Genomic DNA, 15889 nt, shown 5'->3' with positions numbered 1-15889 from the left:
ATAGTTCCTGAAATAAAAGGAATACATATTCATAGTTGCAGGAAGGCTGGCAAGGGTTCTAATATGGGGAAACATCATTGTCAAAGCCTTTGCAATATGAGAAAATATGTGATATTGGTGAACTTGTGGACACTTCTGCCTGACTGTAGCATAGTTCTGTGCTGGAGGGAGTAGTGGAAGATAGGATTTGAGAGTAGTCACAGTTCAGATAAATTATGAAATATCTGAAGCTGTCAGGAGGAACTTAGACTCCACACTGTAGATAGGCGGTTGGAAGATACAGATTGATTTTAAGAAGGAAAATTACACAGATTTGGGGCTGTGAAGGATGGGTTAGGGAGGATCATATTTGAAGTCGGAGGGCTCGTTTGGAGGCAATTCAACAGATAAGGACTGGAATGCAAGCAGGGGCAGAGGTATGAGATGCAGGACAGACAGCTCTGAGAGTGATCTGGGAAGACAAATGAGGTTCTTTGTTCTAAAAATGATTCAGAATCAAAATGCAAATCAAACAGCTTCGGGCACCAGCGTCATAAAGATGAAATGATGTGATAATGGTCATCATGTAAAATGATCACTAAACACAAATATGATTTAGAAAGATTAAGCAGAAAAAAAAATGTTAACAGCAGAGGGCAATGTAAAAACTGATTTTAAAAGTCAGGGAAACTGTTGGAACATGATGAAAAGCAAACCTTCCCAGGATTTTTAAGAAAGAAATTGACTATGCTTTATAGGACAATACAGTACTTTAAAGATGAGTTAAAAGAGTAATTTGGAGTTTCAATTAGGTAGAATGTTTGCATTTTGCTCTTTTTTTGAGACAGAATCTTGCTCTATTGCCCACGCTGGAGCGCACTGGTGCGATCTTGGCTCACTGCAACCTCTGCCTTCCAGTTTCAAGTGATTTTCCTGCCTCAGCCTCCCGAGTAGCTGGGATTACAGGTGCCTGCCACCATGCCCAGCTAATTTTTGTATTTTTAGTAGAGATGGGGTTTCACCACGTCAGCCAGGCTGGTCTCAAACTCCTGACTCAGGTGATCCACCCGCCTCCGTCTCCCAAAGTGCTGGGATTACAGGCATGAGCCACTGCGCCCGGCTTTCTTAGCTTATAGATAATGACATTGACCTGTTGTTTCAAATATGGAAGAATCTAATTCAATTAGGTTCTTCTAATTGATCCTTCTTTAATTTAATAATCTAATTGAATCAATCTAATTGATTCAACTATTTTTCACAGTTATGCAAGAGCTTATCTGAGTAAAATTAATATGAGCTGTTGCTCATTGATTTATGTGTGTTTTATAGCTCCGAATATTATGTATTTTCAGAATGTGGTTTTCTTGTGACTTTAGGATTTTGACTTTAGGAACATAGATTAATAGTCTCAGATTGAGATTTGTTTAGCATTTCATGAGATATTTTAAACTTTTATATAACTAATCATTTTTTGTTCATAGTTTTCTTAATATTTAAATATATTTTAAATAAAATATTCTACTAAAATGCTCCTGAAAATAATTGTGGTACAGATTAAAAGAACAGAATGAGATAGAATAATTGAGTTATTTTAAAACCTGCTTTTAAAAGTTGTCTTTATTAATTAATGAGTCACTATTTATTTTGCAGAAATATTATGTAGAATCAGTCTAGGCTGAATTGTTATAATGGCAAACATGATAATATGGAGATGCGTTATGGAAATACACAATTTTACGTTACTTAAAGAATTTATTCAATTACATTCTTCCATATTCTGATTAGTATGTGAGTGTGTGTGTGGAGCACTCTCAGTAAAGGCAGAAAATCACTGGCAGACAAGTCTTAGAGGAAGGATTTGACGTTTTTAATTAAAACATTTAGGGCATATCCTGAAAACGGCAGAAGAATTAGTTTAATACGTTGTATTTTATGCATCTATGGTATTATACAAAGAGAGCAGAAATTCAGAATGCTACCATAAGGTATGAAAAGCAGGCTCATCACAAGAAATTACAATTCTATTTTTGGGAAGACTTAAATGTTGCTATACATATTTCAGAAAGTTTGCTGAGAACATTAAGGAATTTCTTGAACCAGAAGAAATGTAACTGATCAAAATACTACATCTTCTAGAGTAAGGCGGTTAACTGAGTTATTATTTTGCTTTTTAAAAAATATTTCTTTCATTCATTAATGCGACATTAAATCAGAGAAATACACTTATTAGTTGAAGCCATCTTTTAGTGCTGAAGTGCCTGAGTCCATTTTACATTCTATGGTTCTATCTATGTTTAGCTAAGCAGAGGCATGCTCTCTTTGACTTCTATTTTAATTGGTGGAAAAGGTAGTTTATAATGATTTCAGTTACTGCAAGAGGCCAAATGAACAGGAACTATTTCTCAACAATTTATTTTCAAGACAGCTTTTTCTTCAAGTGTTTATTACTTTTGGTAGTCTGATAGTTTGAATTCATTTCCTTTTAATTAATGATGACTTGGCTGGGTCAAAATGTAGGTCAATTTTGCAATTTAGTTTTTTGTTGAGATTGCTGTGTTATTCCTCAGTCAATTTACAGGTTTTTTTAATAGTCAGCCATGAGTTTATCTGAGTAAAATTAATATGAGCTGTTGCTCATTGATTTATGTGTGTTTTATAGCTCCGAATATTATGTATTTTCAGAATGTGGTTTTCTTGTGACTTTAGGATTTTGACTTTAGGAACATAGATTAATAGTCTCAGATTGAGATTTGTTTAGCATTTCATGAGATATTTTAAACTTTTATATAACTAATCATTTTTTGTTCATAGTTTTCTTAATATTTAAATATATTTTAAATAAAATATTCTACTAAAATGCTCCTGAAAATAATTGTGGTACAGATTAAAAGAACAGAATGAGATAGAATAATTGAGTTATTTTAAAACCTGCTTTTAAAAGTTGTCTTTATTAATTAATGAGTCACTATTTATTTTGCAGAAATATTATGTAGAATCAGTCTAGGCTGAATTGTTATAATGGCAAACATGATAATATGGAGATGCGTTATGGAAATACACAATTTTACGTTACTTAAAGAATTTATTCAATTACATTCTTCCATATTCTGATTAGTATGTGAGTGTGTGTGTGGAGCACTCTCAGTAAAGGCAGAAAATCACTGGCAGACAAGTCTTAGAGGAAGGATTTGACGTTTTTAATTAAAACATTTAGGGCATATCCTGAAAACGGCAGAAGAATTAGTTTAATACGTTGTATTTTATGCATCTATGGTATTATACAAAGAGAGCAGAAATTCAGAATGCTACCATAAGGTATGAAAAGCAGGCTCATCACAAGAAATTACAATTCTATTTTTGGGAAGACTTAAATGTTGCTATACATATTTCAGAAAGTTTGCTGAGAACATTAAGGAATTTCTTGAACCAGAAGAAATGTAACTGATCAAAATACTACATCTTCTAGAGTAAGGCGGTTAACTGAGTTATTATTTTGCTTTTTAAAAAATATTTCTTTCATTCATTAATGCGACATTAAATCAGAGAAATACACTTATTAGTTGAAGCCATCTTTTAGTGCTGAAGTGCCTGAGTCCATTTTACATTCTATGGTTCTATCTATGTTTAGCTAAGCAGAGGCATGCTCTCTTTGACTTCTATTTTAATTGGTGGAAAAGGTAGTTTATAATGATTTCAGTTACTGCAAGAGGCCAAATGAACAGGAACTATTTCTCAACAATTTATTTTCAAGACAGCTTTTTCTTCAAGTGTTTATTACTTTTGGTAGTCTGATAGTTTGAATTCATTTCCTTTTAATTAATGATGACTTGGCTGGGTCAAAATGTAGGTCAAATTTTGCAATTTAGTTTTTTGTTGAGATTGCTGTGTTATTCCTCAGTCAATTTACAGGTTTTTTTAATAGTCAGCCATGAGTTTATCTGAGTAAAATTAATATGAGCTGTTGCTCATTGGTTTATGGGTATTTTAGAGCTCTGAATATGATCTACTTTCAGAATGTCATTTTCTTGCGACTTTAGGAACATGGATTAGCAGTCTCAGATTGAGATTTGTCTAGCACGTCGTGTGATATTTTAAACTTTTATAAAAATTAAAGTTAATCGTTTTCTTGTTCATAGTTTTCTTAATAAAACAATTAAATATATTTTAAATAAAATATTCTACTAAAATACTCCTGGAAATAATCGTGGCACTGGTTAAAACAATAGAATGAGATGAAATTATTGAGTTATTTAAAACCCTGCTTTCAAAAGTTGTGTCATCTTCTCAAAAGAAGATAATTATGCAGCCAACAAACATGTGAAAACAAGCTCATCATCACTGGCCATTAGAGAAATGCAAATCAAAACCACAATGAGATACCATCTCACGCCAGTTACAATGGCAATCATTAAAAAGTCAGGAAACAACAGATGCTGGAAAACATGTGGAGAAATAGGAACGCTTTTACACTGTTGGTGGGAGTGTAAATTCATTCAACCATTGTGGAAGACAGTGTGGTGACTCCTCAAGGATCTAGAACTAGAAACACCATTTAACCCAGCCATCCCATTACTGGGTATACACCCAAAGGATCGTAAATCATTTTACTATAAAGATACATGCACACGTATGTTTATTGCGGCACTGTTCACGATAGAAAAGACTTGGAACCAACCCAAATGCCCATCAATGATAGACTGTATAAAGAAAATGTGGCACATATACACCATGGAATACTATGCAGCCATAAAAAAGGATGAGTTCATGTCCTTTACCGGGACACGGATGAAGCTGGAAACCATTATTCTCAGCAAACTAACACAAGAACGGAAAACCAAACACCATATGTTCTCACTCCTAAGTGGGAGATGAACAATGGAACACATGGACACAGGGCGGGGAACATCACACGCTGGGGCCTGCTGGGGGATGGGGAGCTAGGGGAGGGATAGCATTAGGAGAAATACCTAATGTAGACGACAGGTTGATGGGTGCAGCAAACCACCATGGCACGTGTATACCTATAACAAACCTGCACGTTCTGCACATGTACCTCAGAACTTAAAGTATCAAAACAAAAAGTTATGTCTTTATTAATTAATGAGTCACTATTCATTTTGCAAAATATGATCTAGAATCAATCTAGGTTGAATTGTTGTAATGGCAAACATGATAACATGGAGATATGTTATGGAAATATACAATTTTATGTTACTTAAACATAATTGTTTAAGAATAATTTGTTAACGATTGAAACAAACTTTTAAGAAGACTTAAAACTCTAAATATGCAAATTTATTGGTATAGACAAATATATCAGATTTTAGTTTTGTTCATTTTGCTAAAGGACAGAAGAAAATACTATGGCTCTTAACCTGTAAATTTCTTCTCCTCCTGCATTTTATATCTCAGGTTTGGTTTCAGTTACATTATTCTTCTAATCGCTGTCTCATTTCCACAGTTAGGCAATTGCCAAATACTTGCAGATTTTACCTCTTCCGTATTTCTTAAATTTCTTTCCTTTTTTTCATTCTAACTACTGCCTAAGTTTAGGTTTCCATCACATCTCACCAAAAGAAATGTCTAGTGTCCACATTGATCTCCTAATCTACCTTTGAAATTTTTGAAGATGAATTATCATCATCTTCACATCTCTTTTATAGCACCTTTCTAATCTGATTTTGTCACTTTCTAGCATAAAATGTTTCTATGGACCCCATCAACCATATAACTCTAGCTAGGCTTTAACACAACCAGCCCCTCTTTCTACTTCTCCACTTTATCTCCTGACATGTCCTTTCTCCCACTTTACATCTGGTTATATCAAAATTGTGTGGAGTCTTCCACACAGGCTCTGCAGGTTCTCTTGTTACATTTGCTCCTGCTGTTCTCTTTGCTTAATGTGATCACCCCTTCCCAAAATGCTTGATCCTGGAAAATACCTGTTCATCCTTTGAGACCCACCCCTCAGCTTACCTTTTTCAAGAACTTATCTGTGGGCACTCTCCAGCTTGCTCTGTTAAGGAAATTTTCTCTTGCTCCTGTCAGTGCCTCCATCATTGCACCAATGATGCTGTAATTGTAATGATCTTTTTAAGTTCTATCTCTTTTGCAAAACTATGAGCTGAAATGAGTGAGAGATTGGAAGACAGAGGGCTATAGAAATATATGGAATAATTTCTTAGCTTATAACTTTGAAAGCTATATTTCTTCCAGTACAGGAGTCCCCAACCCTAGGACCACAGACCTGTATTGGTCTGTGGCCTGTTAGTAACCAGGCCAGATCAGCAATGGCATTAGATTCTCTTAGGAATGTGAATACTATTGTGAACTGCATATGTGAGGGATCTAGGTTGCGTGCTCCTTATGAGAATCTAATGCCTGTTGATCTGAGATGAAACAGTTTCATCCTGAAACCATTCCCTATAACCCTCAATCCATAGGATAATTGTCTGCCACAAAACCAGTCTCTAGTGCCAAAAAGGTTGAGGACCACTGTCCTAGGATAATAAAGAATAATTGTTTTGTGATGCTAAAGGAAAAAATGAAATATAAAATAATACCAAACAAACTTAAATTATTTGGTAAGTACACATTTACAAAGGCATTAGTAAAGAAATGCTTCCCCATCTCTACTGAAAACATAAAAAATTAGCCGGGCATGGTGGCGGGTGCCTGTAGTCCCAGTTACTCGGGAGGCTGAGGCAGGAGAATGGCGTGAACCTGGAAGGCGGAGCTTGCAATGAGCTAAGATAGCGCCACTGCACTCCAGCCTGGGTGACAGAGCGAGACTCCGTCAAAAAAAAAAAAAAAAGAAAGAAAGAAAAAAATGCTTTCCAGTTTTTTGTGATTGTAAAAGTCTGGAGGCAATATATTTATTTCTCCATAACTAGAGGAACAGATACATAAAATATATTATAGGCAGGTAATGGAATACCATGCAAATGTCAGAAAAAAATTATCTAGATCTACATATAATAAAATAAATAGATTTCAAAAACATAGATTTGAGTGAGAAATAAATTAGTAAAAATAATGAGATGCATAGCATGATATTATTTTAGTTCAGAATAAAAAGAAAGCCAAACTAGATATTCTCACAGATATATCTTTTTGTAAACACTCATGTAAACAAATACATAGAAGTTGGATTGAAAAGAAATACACTAAATACTCAAGATTGGTTGCCTTTGGTTGGGAGGGTAATGAGGATGATAAAGTTAGTAGGATGCAAGGGAAAAATATAAACTAAACAAAGTACCAAACAAATACAGGTTCTTGCAGAGACACATGTTAATTAGGTAGTTGTGTGCTGTGAATTGATGAATACGGGCAATTCAATTCTGGGCATCTGCAATTAAAAAAAAAAAAAAAAACACTAAGTTGGAAATAATGTTATCTGGAAAGGCCTCACGAGAAGATGACATTTGGGTAATCACTGAAGAAAATGAGGGAGAGAGCTGTGAGAATCCTACAAATAACGTTCCCGGCTGACCAGCAGAAGCGTGCCCAGCACCTTCAGGAAAAGTACGACCCAGGTGAAGTGAGCAGTGGAGAGAATAGTAAGTGGTGAGGTCAGGGAGAGAACAGAAGCCTTGTTGAATACTTCAAGAACTCTCACTTACAACATGGTGTGGGACAGTGTTGGAGGGTTTTGAGCTGAGGAATGAAACAGTCTGGCTCAAGTTTTAAAAGAATGATTCTAACTACTCTTTTGAGAAAATTCTGAAGGGAAAAAAGTGTCAAAGAAGAAAGACCTCCAAATATTTGTTGCAATTATTCAGGAAAGAAATGATGATGTCTTGTATCAGGTTTATCATTTAACACAGTGAGAAGGGCTAAGAATTTGCCTTTACTTCCGGATTCATGTATGTATGTCTATAATACATACATGTAATACATATAGCTATACACATATAATTATATATAATTAAAATAACAAGGTAATTATAATAATCAAGTTAATAATGATTACTTCAGGGGTGAGAGAGAGGGAAGCAATTGGGAATGGCTTACCCTATTGGCTTCATCTGAATTTGTTTGATTTCTTAAGCTGACCAGCCATTGCATGAATTCTTATGATATATTCTTTATGTTCCATTATACCTAAATTATTTTTAATTAATTTAAAAACAATATCGAATAATTTTAACATTTGTTTTTCATTAAATCTAGGGTGCAATTTATGTTTGTTTGTTTGGTTGGTTTTGAGACGGAGTCTCGCTCTGTTGCCCAAGCTGGAGTGCAGTGGCACGATCTCAGCTCACTGCAAGCTCCATCTCCTGGGTTCATGCCATTCTCCTGCCTTGGCCTCCAGAGTAGCTGGGACTACAGGAGCCCACCACCACGCCCAGCTAATTTTATTTATTTATTTTATTTTATTTTATTTATTTATTTATTTATTTTTGTATTTTTAGTAGAGATGACGGGGTTTCACCACGTTAGCCAGGATGGTCTCAATCTCCTGACCTCGTGAACCGCCCACCTCGGCCTCCCAAAGTGCTGGGATTACAGCCGTGAGCCACCGCACCCAGCCCTGTAGGGTGCAATTTTTTAATGTCATATTTCTTTAACTCTAAGATAAGGCAATATTTTTCGTTGGTAAGAAACGGAAAACTACACAAACAAACGCAAAACCAAAGAATGTTTACTGGTGGCCATACTAAGAAATTCCCGTGTAGATATTATAGTCTCAGGAAATACCAGCCTAAGCCTGTTTATTTTCACATCTTTTCTCAGCTTTTCTCTGAAAGTTGGCCTTTTCTCAGGCTATTTTATGAGGCAAGGCATGAAGTTGCTGGCTGCTTTGAGGCCCAGTTTTACACTCTTGACTCAAAGGAGAAAATATGTCTAACATCCTCAGTGAAGCACTCTGAGTTTTCCTATGTGGGTCAGATGCACCTATCTGGAACAATCATCGTGACAAAGAAAATTGATTATGGTAGTTTCCAGCTTAAGAGAACCATATGCATTTGGGAGTAGATATTCTCAAGATAGTGGTGAAAGAGGAGAAAAGATACTAGACAGATAAAATAAGAGATTGGGTTAGGGCATCTCTGTATGTACTTACATATAAGACACTTTCAAATATATTTATATTATGAAAACTTTAGAAGAGTTTTGCTTGAAATGAAAAACATAACAGTGAACTGTGGTAAATTTCTGAAATGGATTTTGATATTCTATACTATTTTATATTAACGTAAAAAAGTTTCAAAGCTCATTTAGAATTTATGCATAATTCATTTAGTATATCATTTTTATATGTGACATGAAAACTATTTCCAGAAATACAGCATTCTACTCTCTTCTCTTTCAACTTCTTCTGGCTAAGCATATATTGCCAGAGTAGATTTACAATATTGGATGCAGTGTAAAATCAGTCCTCTAAAACAGACATAGCCAGCCCCTGTGATTTAAGTAAAATAAATGAAAATAATGAAATAAATTATTAGTAGTTTGCATGCTGTAACTGAGCATTTATATATAGAAGATATTTTCTGGAAAAGAAAGAGAATGTTATTTCAAGAAAACTCTCCTCAAATCATATTTTTCCGCAATTCTCACACCACAAGCAACAGAGAAGATTTCTGTGACCAAATGTCAGAGGTTAGGGGGTGTTTTCCCCACACACCAAATTACAGATACCAGCTGGGTGGCCTCCAATGTAATTCCAACACTATCTACCTAGAACTAATGTCAGATCCCACGGGCGGACGGCTCAGTCCCCAAGTCTGCCTCCCAATACCTATACAAGTCACAAGTCTGGGCCTTAGAAACTTCCGACCGACTGGCTTCAAGTTAGGGTTCCTGTGGTCTCCTTTGTGGGTATGATTAATTTGCTGAAACAATTCACAGAACTCAAGGAAACCTTATATTTACAGGTTTACTATAAAGGACACAGATGAAGAGATGTGCAGGGTAAAGTATGGGGGAAGGGGCGAGAAGCCTCCGTGCCCACCCTGGGCATGCCACCCTCCAGGAACCTCCAGGTGTTCAGCTCTCCAGAAGCTCCTTAATCCTCTTGGGGTTTTATGGAAGCTTCATGATGTCAGCATTTCTTCCCACAGAGTACAGGGTGGGACCTTCCCTGGGGAGGGTCTTAAGACCCACATCAGAAAGGTGAGAGGAGAGTTCTGCCTTGAGGCAGCTGAAAGGATGGCAGGAGAGAGATTCTGCTTCCTGAGGCCTGCCCCTGAGGCCTCACACACCTAACATTATAACAAAAGACTGGAAGAAGGGCTGTGGGAGTTATAAACCAGGAACCCTGGATGAAAACCAATATATATCATAACAACACAAATGTAATTATATGCATTCGTGGAAATGGCAGTTACTCATTGAGAACACATGGACACAGAGAGGGGAACAGCACACATCCGGGCCTGTTGCGGGTAGCGGGTGAAGGGAGGAAACTTCAAGGATGGGTAAACAGGTGCAGCAAACCACCATGGCACACGTGTACCTGTGGGACAAACCTACACATTCTGCACATATATCCTGTTTTGGGTTTTTTTGGGAGACGGGGGTTGTTGGTTATTTTTAGAAGAAATAAACAAACAAACAAGAAATGGCAGTTTCTTTACACTGTAAACCATAATATAATAAAGATATTTAATTAAATTTATATTAAACATTGTCAGGAGCATGATCTTTACCTTACCTGAAATGAAGAATTTTTATAAATTAATTTGGGTAAATGAAAAATTTTAAAAATCTATTGATTTTTTATTTATTAATTTATTTCTTTTCACTGCTTATTTGTTTATTTGTTGGATATTTATTAATGTTTTGATTATTTAAAAATAGTTAACTCTTCTTCTTTCTCAGAAAACTCATACAAATCCACTATGAAGAACTATTTTTATTTGAGTCTGTTCCCAAGAATTAAATTATATGAGCTAAAGTTATCGCCCAATCCCTGCAGCATCAAATTGTGTACTCTCAACATACAACAGCCAATCTGAATATTATGATTCACCCATGTTATTTTTACAATTTCAAGCTTCTTTATTTATTTATTTTGAGACTGTCTCAAAAATATAAATTTTTGTAACAGATACTATCTTTACCATTTGAGGAAATGTCAGACATATGTGGGCTTAGAAGAATTCTAATATTGTTAGTAACCACTTATTTGTAGTATCACTATGTAAACTGAGTATAAGAACAAATAAGCTACTCGGGAGGCTGAGGCAGGAGAATGGCCTGAACCCGGGAGGCAGAGCTTGCATTGAGCAGAGATCGCGCCACTGCACTCCAGCCTGGCCGACAGAGCAAGACTGCATCTCAAAAAATAATAATAATAATAATAAGAGGCTTATTTTGCTGTTCAAGCACTTGGGGATATGACAGGTATTTTTTTGTTAAGAAGGCATCTTGGGAGAGAGTGGTGGTTAACTTAAATCAATCCAGAAGACTGAAAATTCATAGGTTTTCAAAGGAAATGGGGAACCGTAGCAATTAGTCCACAGAACAAACGTTCTATTAGTTGATTTAAGGTAGATTACTAAATTCTCTACTTAATAATTTCAACTTTAATGGCAATTGTATTTTGCATTTATCAAGAACAGTAATAATCTTGAATGTCTCATTTAATAAGAGGCCTGAAACCAGTACTGCCCATAGATGGACAAGTAGGATGTAAACAGCCAATTTCAAGAGGCACTATTCACATAAACCAGTTTGTGAATGGTACCCTCTGGAGTTATTAATGTGGTGTTCCTGCCAACCAAATGTAGTACAGCATATTAGCTGAACTTTGAGTCAGAAACAGGTTTACAGTAACTGGATGGTAAGGAGTAATTTCTGTTATAGAACAACTGTTGATAACTAACACCTATTGAGAGCTTAAAATATGCTGAGCACTCTATTAGTTCATTTTGTCTTTGCAAGAACCCTGTGATGTAAAACCCTTATGTCCCTTACCAATAGTATTGTCCAGGAGGCAAAAGTAATCCCTGGATATGTAGCAGGTATCTTGCAACCATGAGACAAAAATGATGAAAACGAATAATAAAAATTACAGCCATTGAACTCCAGCCTGGGCAACAGAGCAAGACTCCATCTAAAAAAAAAAAAAAAAAAAAAAAAAAAAAAGAAAGAAAAACAGAGCAAAAATAAAGAACAAACCCAGTTCCTAAAACCATTATTGAGGTGGTAAACCTATACCTACATCTAGATTTCTTGTTACATTAGAAAAATAATTTCATTTGTTTCTTCATTCTAAGTAAGATTTTCTGTTACTGATAGCTAAAAGCATTCATTAAGGATGTAGAAGGAAAAGAGTGGAAAAAGTATGATGAAAAAGGAATTAAATAAAAAAAGTAGGATTAATTCCAAATCACCACTAACTCATGTTGATTCACTGAAATCATCAAATAAAAGACAAAGTTAATCAAAGTAGATTAAATATATCTAACTATAAGTTGTTTACAGAAAATGCATCTAAAGTAGGATCTTATAGAAAGATTGAAAAGGGAGGATGAAAAGATATTATTCAGTTATTATTCAAAATAAAGCTGGTAAAAAAAAATATGAAAACCAAAGAGAAGAAATCAAGGCAAAAAGCAATATGTTTCCTATGTCACCTGCAATGACCACTTCAAAATACGGTTTTAAAAAGAACTTTTTAAAGATAGCAGCAGAAAGTCTAAGATTCCAGGAAATATATCTAACAAAATACTCATAATATTTCTATGAGAAAATAGAAAAGATATTGTTGATGTTCACAAAAGAAGACATGAATAGAGTATGTCATAAAGATATTATGGAGATTGCTTATTTAGCAATCTTTATCATGAAGATTGATATATTAACAAGAAGTTAATATACAAATGTTATGAAAGTTCATTTAAATAACAAAAATAAAGTTTGTTGTTGAATTTTGAGAGTTGACCCTCAAATTTACATAAAAAACCAAAGAACCAAAAAAATTTGAAGAAAAATGATGAAATAGAGCTGTTTCTAGTTATCAAGTATAATATTATATAAAATATTTTAGTACAGCACAGGTATAATCTAGCAGACCAAAGAAACTGAACAGATAGCCAGGAAAAAATCCTCAAGGGTCAGGAAACTTTATTTATAACAAAAATTGAATGGCATGGCAGATAAATAAATGGTTCAGAGAACACATTGTAAAAAGCAACAAAAAATAATTGTGAATGGTTTAAGTATTCAAAATAAAAAATAACACTCTAAAACTTCCAAAAGAAAATAAATATCTATCTGATGGCTGAATAATAAAGAATTGTTTAAACACAAAACCATAATTTAAAGACTAATAATTAAAACTTTTGTTCAGCAAATGATGCCATAAACATAATAAAACAATATTCAATGAACATATGTATGCATGTGTCTTTATAATAGAATGATTTATATTCCTTTAAGTATACATCAGTAATAGGATTATTGGGTCAAATGATAGTTCTGTTTTAAGAAGTCTTTGAGAAATTACCCAACTGCTTTCCACAATGGTTGAACTAATTTACACTCCCACTAACAGCATAAAAGTGTTCTCTTTTCTCCACAACCTTGCCAGCATCTGTTATTTTTTGATTTTTTAAATAAGATCCATTATGACTGGTATGATATGGTATCTCATTGTGGTTTTGATTTGTAATCCTCGATGATCAGTGATATTGAGCTTTTTTTCATATGCATGTTGGGTGCATGAATGTCTTCTTTTGAAATGCATCTGTTCATGTCCTTTTCCCACTTTTTAATGGGGTTGTTTGCCTTTGCTTGTAAATTTGTTTAAGTTTCTTATAGATGCTGAATATTAGACCTTTATCAGATGCATAGTTTGCAAAAATTTTCTCCCATTCTGTAGTTCGTCTGTTTCCTCTGTTGATAGTTTCTGTAGAAACTCTTTAGTTTTCTTAGATCTCATTTGTCAATTTATGATTTTATTGCAATTGCTTTTGGTGTCTTCGTTATAAAATCTTTGCCCATTCCTATGTCCAGAGGGACCTAGGTATTACCTACCTAGGTAAATTTTCCAGGGTTTTTATACTTTTTGGTTTTACATTTAAGTCTTCAATCCATCTTGAGTTGATTTCTGCATATGGTGTAAGGAAGGGGTCCAGTTTCAATCTTTCAGTCAACTGGCTTAGCTGACCTCAGCAAGATCTATTAAAGAGTGATCCCTTTCCCCATTGCTCATTTTTGTCAGCATTGCCAAAGATCAGATAGTTGTAGGTGTATAGCCTTATTTCTAGGCTCTCTATTCAGTTCCATTGGTATATGTGTTTGTACCAGTGCCATGCTGTTTTGACTACTACAGCCCTGTAGTATAGTTTGAAGTAGGGGAACATAATGCCTCCTGCTTTGTTCTTTCTGCTTAGGATTGCCTTGGCTCTTTATGTTTTTTCTTTTTTTTTTTTTTTTTTTGGTTCCATATGAATTAAAAAAATTTTTTTTCTAGTTTTCTGAAGAATATCATTGGTGTTTTGATACAAATGGCATTGAATCTGTAATTACTTTGGGCAATATGGTCATTTTAATGATACTGATTCTTCCTATCCAGGAGCATGGGATGTTCTCTAACATGTTTCTGCCATCTCTGATTTCTTTGAGCAGTGTTTTGTAATTCTCATTGAAGATATCTTTCACCTCCCTGGTTAGTTGTATTCCTAGGTATTTTATTCCTTTTGTGGTCATTGTGATTGGGATTGAGGTAGAAATCAACAACTTCTTTGAAACTAACGAGAACAAAGTTACAACATACCAGAACCTCTGGGAAACACTTAAGGCAGTGTTAAGGGGAAATTTATAGCATTAAACATCAACATTAAAAAATTAGGAATATCTCAAATTAACAACCTAACATCACAACTAAAAGAACTGGAGAAGCGAGTATGTGTGTGTGTATATATATATGTGTGTGTGTATATATATGTGTATATATGTGTATATATATATATGTGTGTGTATATATATAGAGAGAGAGAGAGACAGACAGACAGAGAGAGAGAGAGAGAAAGAGAGACGGTGATTTTACATTTTATTAAAACATTATTTTACATATTGGATAGATTTTGGCTCATACTCTTGGCTCAATTTTTGTATTTTTAGTAGAGACAGGGTTTCATCTTGTTGGCCAGGATGATCTGGAACTCCTGACCTCAAGTGATCTGCCGGCCTTTTCCTCCCAAAGTGCTGGGATTACAAGCATGAGCCACCATGCCCGGCCCAGATTTTACATTTTATTAAAACATTATTTTACATATGTTTTTGGCTCATGCCCTTGGCTCAACAAGGATGCCCACTACCTCTACTAATATTTAACATAGTATTGGTTTTGGTTAACATATATGAAAAGAAAATGAAATTAGATGCAAGGATGCATAAAAACTGCAAGGGGAAAAAATAAAACCAATTATTTGTTAACAATGTGAACATCTATATAGAAAAACTCACTAAATCAAGAGATCAGTGTTAAAACTAATAGGAATTTATTCATATCACCAGTAAGTAACCATAAATACATAATAACAGTAACAACAATAATATTTTTCATAATATCAAAACTAAAAAGTATTTTATCTATTCACAAGTGTTGCTAGAACAATTGGACATCCACATGCAAAAAAATTAACCTAGACACAGAACTCATGCTTTATAAAAATTAACATAAAATGAATTATAGACTTTAATGCAAAATGCATAGTCATAGGAAATAACATAGGAGAAAATCTAGACAATTTGGGGGATAACCCCAAAGACACAGTCTATGAAAGAAAAAATCAATAAATTGGACTTCATTAAAATTACAATATTTCTGCTGTGAGAAAGACACTGTCAAAGAATAAAACTATAAGCCCCACAATCTGAGAAAAAAATATTTGCAAAAGACTTACAAAGGTCTGTTATCCAAACTATAAAAGTAACTCTTAAGGAATGC

At 34.5% G+C, this 15889-nt stretch overlaps 1 protein-coding gene across 1 annotated transcript in view; it reads left to right on the top strand.

Moving 5' to 3' along the window:
• PCLO (piccolo presynaptic cytomatrix protein) overlaps positions 1 to 15889 on the top strand; it is a 412169-nt gene that overhangs the window by 374141 nt on the left and 22139 nt on the right. The window lies entirely within an intron of this gene.

The sequence above is a fragment of the Trachypithecus francoisi genome, unplaced genomic scaffold, assembly GCF_009764315.1.
Source record: "Trachypithecus francoisi isolate TF-2019V2 unplaced genomic scaffold, Tfra_2.0 Lachesis_group4, whole genome shotgun sequence".
Lineage (NCBI taxonomy): Eukaryota > Metazoa > Chordata > Mammalia > Primates > Cercopithecidae > Trachypithecus > Trachypithecus francoisi.
This window is presented reverse-complemented; position numbering and strand designations above follow the sequence as displayed.